Consider the following 7,328-nt stretch of genomic DNA (forward strand, 5'->3'; position numbering starts at 1 on the left):
ATTACAAAGGATCAATATTTCAAAGTTTCATCCATAAAGGATCTTTTTAATCTAAGTTCTCATTTAATAATAAGTTTATTAAAAGAAGTAGAATTAAATATAATCTTGATAATTTTGTATGTACATAGTTATTTTTTACGAAATGGTAGTGCATAATTATTAACCTAGATTGTTTGTGGCTGTGGCCTCGAAGGGGGTTGAAGTAGCGTAACATTATTGTCCTGAGAGGGTATAAGACCAAATCGTTCAGTTTGTTATTCCTACCGTAATTTGTAATCGTAGAATATTTGTAAATTTTAAGTTCTGGCTGAAATTGACTACAATCACTAGCAGCTGAAGCGATGGTGTAAATCCTACTGGGGAACCGTGTAGGTAGCAGAAGCATCGTAAGTCACCACGGTCCCTAGTAAGCTGACCTAACTTTGGTTGCTGGCGATCTATAGCCCGTTTTTATAGTCTATTGTTGAATCATTATTTTAGTTTTTGGCAACTAGTTATACTTCTATTCTGTGATAGCCTAGTTCTTATGCTGTCCGTCGATGAAAGGTTTTAATTCGTCTAAATTTAAGTATTATTAATGTTCTCGTCACGATATGACTGAAATATTGCCGATGTGGCGTTAGATTTTAACTCACTCACTCACCCATTGTTATATGGCAGTGTATTGTATTGTTGAAGTTACATTGTTTGTTCATGAGATTCGGTAGACGCTCATTGCATTGACTGATGCAGTGTATTTGAACAATGATTAGACGTCAAGAATGTAGTACTATTTAATGTAAGCAGTCGTCAGGAAGTTACTATATTTAGATGCTTCACAGCGATATGATAGGTGGCTACAACCATGCTTGAAGTTGAACTCGCAACCGATTGACCGTCATGTTTACAAACAAGTGATGACTGTCGTGACGCCGAATTCTCTTACCCCAACTTAATTATTTCTTTGTTTGTCAATTTGAATTTCTGTTTCATTACAATTATCATGTATTTAATAGAGTATGGATGTAAGGGTGAAATTGGTTGATTTTCCTGTTCGTCTGCAATCTCGAACCAAACTGATCAAACAAACGAAAATGTAAATTCATCTCGGAAATCTGGTCAGTCATAAACCTTTCAAAATGAACTATGGTGGCATTCCCAAAGACATAAACAAAAGTATTAACGTTATTTCAGGATTCTTGTAATGACCGCGCCAAAACTGGTGGCAGCGATGTTACCGAGAATTACATATATAATGTGATATGTAAACTTCCGGTATACCATAAGTCCATTGACTGATGCAGAGTATTCTGCAATGTTCTAGTGCCGCTAGACTGGTTAGGGCACTGTGTAGAAATTCCCAGTAACTAGTGAGGCTGTATATAAAGGGACATGAACGTGATTACGTATCTATCTCAAATTTCATCACTTTAAACCGCCAGTTACAGCCTTTCAGCACCCAAATCGGCTTCCCACTTTATGTTCTAAACATTACATTCCTCTGCCACATACAATTATGGATAAGGGGTCATATGGCCCTCGGCCTCTCAGCTGGGGACTGCGGACAATCCTCAGGTCCAAGGCAGCATAACATATTAAAACAATTGAAATACAGATCTCACTTCTAAATTATGTCTATGTGTATATATATATATATATATATATATATATATATATATATATATATATATATATATATATATATATAAATATGATGGCTATCGGTGAGGGTGACAATCGAATGGAGGAGGGCACATGCCCCTACTGTTTTATCAAACCCTGTGTAGCCATCCACAACGGAACAGCCAGATGGATGGGACATGCGCTCCCTCCAAGCCCTAATAACTGCACCATCAGAAGGGCTCTCTACTATAAATTCTTGAAAATAATTGACAACTGTAACGGGCGGAAAATACCAGAATATGTTCAAAAGAAGATCAGACTGGGTGATGGGGAGCATGTTGTCTTCCATCACAGACAAATAATGCCGGAATTTATGTTGACACTTGTGCGAACACAATACCCAAATAGGATAAATGAGCCATATATGGGACACAGGTGGTGGCGAACTGACTTTGTTATTTTTCTCTTTGTATATATATATATATATATATATATATATATATATATATATATATATATATATATACAAAGACATATATATTATATTCTTTCTAAACTGCAATTAATTTCTTCTAGGAAAATTAAAATTTTGTAAAGCATAATACAGTAATGAAACTCTTGGCATCATATAGCTGACTATGGCAATACAGTATCCTTATCAGACAAGTGATTGTGTTTTGTTTACATAAAGAGTGTAATTGCTCCTAAGAGGTCAAATGAGTGACTTGTGCTGTGTCTCAAAGTTGACAGGCCTTCCGTTCCCTCCTGGAGGAAGAAGTGGCGGTTTAAGACCGGCTTTCTTGTGAGGATCGCTTGTCGTCCTTGATTCCCTGGGCCTTTCTCAGGAGCTTGACCACTGTCACCGCTGGGTAAATATACTATTATCACTGACTTTTGTTATCACCACTGGATTTTCATATTTTTACATTGAGCACTACCCTCATATTATATACTGTCATTGAATATTGTACTACCACTCTATTGTGTACTGCCATGGTAATAATTGCTGTGCAGTAATTTGTGTTGATTTGTAAACCTAGCGAATTTGTCATACATTTATTGATTGTATACCATTTGTCGTTTGTTTGTTGGTTTCACACTAAGTTCTTTTATGTACATATTTCTGGATTAACATATTGTGTCAATGTGGGAATCGACACGTAGCAGTATATTCGTGTACGTTTGAAGGCATTGCTGATAATAATGTTTCCCTTTTCATCCCGTTCTACAAAAGGAAAAGTTTGAAATAGATAATGATCTTAGATAAATGACACAAATCGAATTATTTATCATAAATTGGTAAAGCCGAATAGTGCATTGAACTACGAAAATAAAACTAGCAAAATCGATTAAAAAAATGTTTTTGAGTAACCATGTCTTGCTTTTTCTTATTTTTAGATTATGTTTTGGCCTAGCTTAACTAAAACATGGAGGGAACATTTATGATTTAAGATTGTGAAAAAAGCCATCGAAATAAACACAAGAATTCATTCACATTGATCTTAGACAAGATTTATTTTTTACAAATTCTATTTTACAATAGATGATGCCAAATATATATCTTAAATATGGCTAAATATGCATATGAATTGCATGGCAGGGGGCAAACAATTTGATAATTTATATAATGCAGGGTACAAAAACAAATAATGAATATTATTTAAACATCAAAACGAAACCACTTTCATAATTAAAAACATTTTGTCATTCAGAAATCAAGTATCAATATTGTGTATAGTTACTATTACGTACTATACTATTAATTGTGAACCATTCAAGATTTATATTTATATCTTGGACCAATTTTGACAGCCAAATTCTAACAGTGTTAGTCGAGTGATAAACGGTCTCATTTACTGGTCGGTCACTGTGGATATCTTTCCAATCGTGATGTTCTAGATCTACGTTCTAGGTCAGACCAGTTCAGTGAAGGAGAATATTAAGAATGGAAACTGATACCACGTGTGTCCATTACGCGACCACACCATTAGATCCACGTCACAATATCATTCGTGACCAACTCGTCCCATTCCGGGACAAGCCGAATGTTGACTCGTGCACCTCTCGAAGGTTTCGATATCTGCGTATGGACACGTGAACTACTTCAAACAAGAACGATAACTCTTATTCTACCCGCATCTTGTAGTAAAGTTAATGTAGACGTTACAGGAGAACTAGCTTATTCCACTTGTAAAAGTACTGAACCTCTGTTATATAGATATATTCTGTTGTACGAAAGTATATTTGGCAAACCATTTAACTCATTATTTCCCAACTGTTTATATTTTTAAATTAGATATTAAAATTAGATGAAGAAAACTGACAAGACGAAGGTGGTTTTCTAAACATACACCAACACCATAGTGAGACCATGTTAATATTCAAACCCCGAGGGGATTCCCAAGTAGACTATCCTTGGAGTTAGAGTTGGTCAGATGTGTGGTCAAATTGATTCCTCAATCAATATTTACAACTATGTGACGGTTATGAATACACAATGCCATTTAGAAAGTGGTCAAATGTAACAAATGTTATATTTGGGATAACACTTTATTTGGTATAACCACGAATCACGGACGGGACTCAACCCCCAAAACGTACGAGAATCTGTACTTTACTAAGAAGGTGTTATCCCAAATATAACATTTGTTACATTTGACCACTTTCTAAATGGCATTGTGTATTCATAACCGTCACATAGTTGTAAATATTGATTGAGGAATCAATTTGTTTCTGGTAACCTGTATTTGTTTTTGTTGTGTTACCTCTTGTAAATGTAATAATGGTATGTGACACTGGCCTGACATAACGCGGAGGTACGTGTATCTTAGAGAACCAGATAATCACCCAAATATATATCTATAGCAATTACATTCGTTTGAAATATATTACTACTGCCCTAATTTTGACATTTTGAATCCATCTACTTAAATCCAACCTTTCATATGATAATAAAGTGAAGTTAAACATCATTCTTACAGCACTAGTTATGGAAAAGTCTCTTTCTATGTCAGTGCTACCTGGTGGACATTTAATGTATTCCCCAGAGGAATGTTTGAAAAAGTCATATCAATAGATACATGTAGTTAATACAAGCTATTACTTGGTACACATCTCAAACCTCAGCTAAGCTGACATAGACTGTAATTGTGTTCTGTCCTAACAAATATAATGTATGATTGCACTGTGTAATCTATGCTCAGATAAAGTGAGTCTCATGGCATACAGTCATACAAGATGTAATAATGTAATGCTGTGTTTGTTTAATGATATTTGTGTAACTACATACCAGTAGTTTGACCTCACTACCTCACTGTGTTAGGAATACCATTATATCTCCACAATTCTTGCGTTGGGAACTTCATATCACCGATTGAACTACACACAGAGTAAATCACATGAACCCCTACAGGTATTCGTCATTCTGCCACCCTCGGGGCCGCCTACGTGGTCTAGTGGTAGAGCGTCCGCCCTTAGAACGGAAGGTCCGGGGTTCGTCAAACCAAAAGACGTTAAAAGATGTTACTTGTTGTTACCCTGTCTATACACAGGGGTATTACACGGAATGTCGGTTTGGAAAGCCAGGTGTAGTTACATAGCAGCAATGGAAGGAAGATGCAGTCAGGTGAGGCGTTACCTGTATGTGAACAATGGCACGTGTACATTTGAATGTATCATCCAACATAGTCCTACAAGTAACAACATCAATATGTATATTTCACATTGATATATAAGATCACATTTCTGTAATCCGTATGCTGCGGTGTGGAACTGACAATCTACATTTTTAAGCAGGCGCATATTGCAAAAATATATTTAAATATTCGGGATTATATTGATCGAAGTACCCATATCCCGACGCGCATTCTGATTGGCTTGCGCCGTTTCGAATCATGGCGGCCTTCGAGAAGGGAACAAGCCTTGTAGGTGACGGAAACATGCCAGTGTTGGAGAAGGGAACAAGCCTTGTAGGTGACGGAAACATGCCAGTGTTGGAGAAGGGAACAAGCCTTGTTGTAGGTGACGGAAACATGCCAGTGTTGGAGAAGGGATCAAGCCTTGTTGTAGGTGACGGAAACATGCCAGTGTGGGAGAAGGGAACAAGCCTTGTTGTAGGTGACGGAAACATGCCAGTGTTGGAGAAGGGATCAAGCCTTGTTGTAGGTGACGGAAACATGCCAGTGTTGGAGAAGGGATCAAGCCTTGTTGTAGGTGACGGAAACATGCCAGTGTGGGAGAAGGGATCAAGCCTTGTTGTAGGTGACGGAAACATGCCAGTGTTGGAGAAGGGAACAAGCCTTGTTGTAGGTGACGGAAACATGCCAGTGTGGGAGAAGGGATCAAGCCTTGTTGTAGGTGACGGAAACATGCCAGTGTTGGAGAAGGGAACAAGCCTTGTTGTAGGTGACGGAAACATGCCAGTGTTGGAGAAGGGATCAAGCCTTGTTGTAGGTGACGGAAACATGCCAGTGTTGGAGAAGGGAACAAGCCTTGTTGTAGGTGACGGAAACATGCCAGTGTGTGGGAGAAGGAGCTGTGAGGCCCATTGTTGAAGGGCGCGGTGGACCGTGTGTGGCTGGTTGACCGGGGTGGTTGACTGGTTGACTGGGGTGATTGACTGGTTGACTGGGGTGATTGACTGGTTGACAGGGAGCCACAGACTCTGCCAGGAACACCCGGCATCACAGGGACATTACTCCATACTCCATACAAAACATCTGGCAGTCTTTGTTCAAAACAGTTCGTGTTGCTTTTACTATGAAGAATAAGTGTTTCAATACAGCCAAGTGTACAAATGCTGAATATATTTCTGTGTGGCATTGTTTGTTTTGCTGTTGTAAGATCATATTGCAATATTATGCCATCGAATGAAACGTCTGGTTTTCATTAAAGTCATTATTATTACTATCATTAGCATTGTTGTAACAATCACGTTCTAATAGACACCGATATTATTCAGTTGCCAATGAAGGCCGACCATTTAATATTCTAGGCGCGAGGGAATACAGGTAAATCATTCACTTAACATGCTAGATGTTCTGTAAATAATGTGTTGTGGGCAAAAAACGTGTTTGTCTCCTTCTTTCAGAGAAAATATTGAACGTACTGACTGAACAAATATTCTGCGTCAAAATAAAATCTCCCGCGCCCCACGTTCAGCCGAGCATTATATAGCCGGCGCCGACATGGATGACAATGAGTGGTGGGCTGGCGGTTCTACGAGAAGTTACACCTTTGTGTAGTTCAGTGCGCTATCCACACCTCGTCTGTGCTACAGGCACCAAGGCCTCAGCATAGTATATAGAAAACAGTAGTAAGAACAAAAGTATTTACATGGACATCCTGTACAACAAACACACATAGTACCTCACATTATAAAGCTAACAGCGTATGAGTAGAGTGAAACACACACTCTACCACACATTATAAAAGTATCAGCTTAGTGGTAGAGATAAGTCCGTGGATATATGGCAAACAAGGCAAGATGCGATTGTTAACATTAAGTGATACTTAGCTGAAACAGCGATATGTGTAGTTACTTAAATCACCAAGTGTGTGTGCACAGGGTTCATCATTCACTGACCCGTGAAGATCCGGGGTAGAATAGGTCTTCAGCAACCCATGCTGGCCGAAAGAGGCGACTATGCTTTTCGTAAGAGGCGACTAACGGGATCGGGTGGTCAGGCTCGCTGACTTGGTTGATGCATGTCATCGTGTCCCAATTG

The sequence above is a fragment of the Haliotis rufescens genome, unplaced genomic scaffold (genome assembly GCF_023055435.1).
Source record: "Haliotis rufescens isolate VD_foot unplaced genomic scaffold, xgHalRufe1.0.p SCAF_11, whole genome shotgun sequence".
Classification (NCBI taxonomy): domain Eukaryota; kingdom Metazoa; phylum Mollusca; class Gastropoda; order Lepetellida; family Haliotidae; genus Haliotis; species Haliotis rufescens.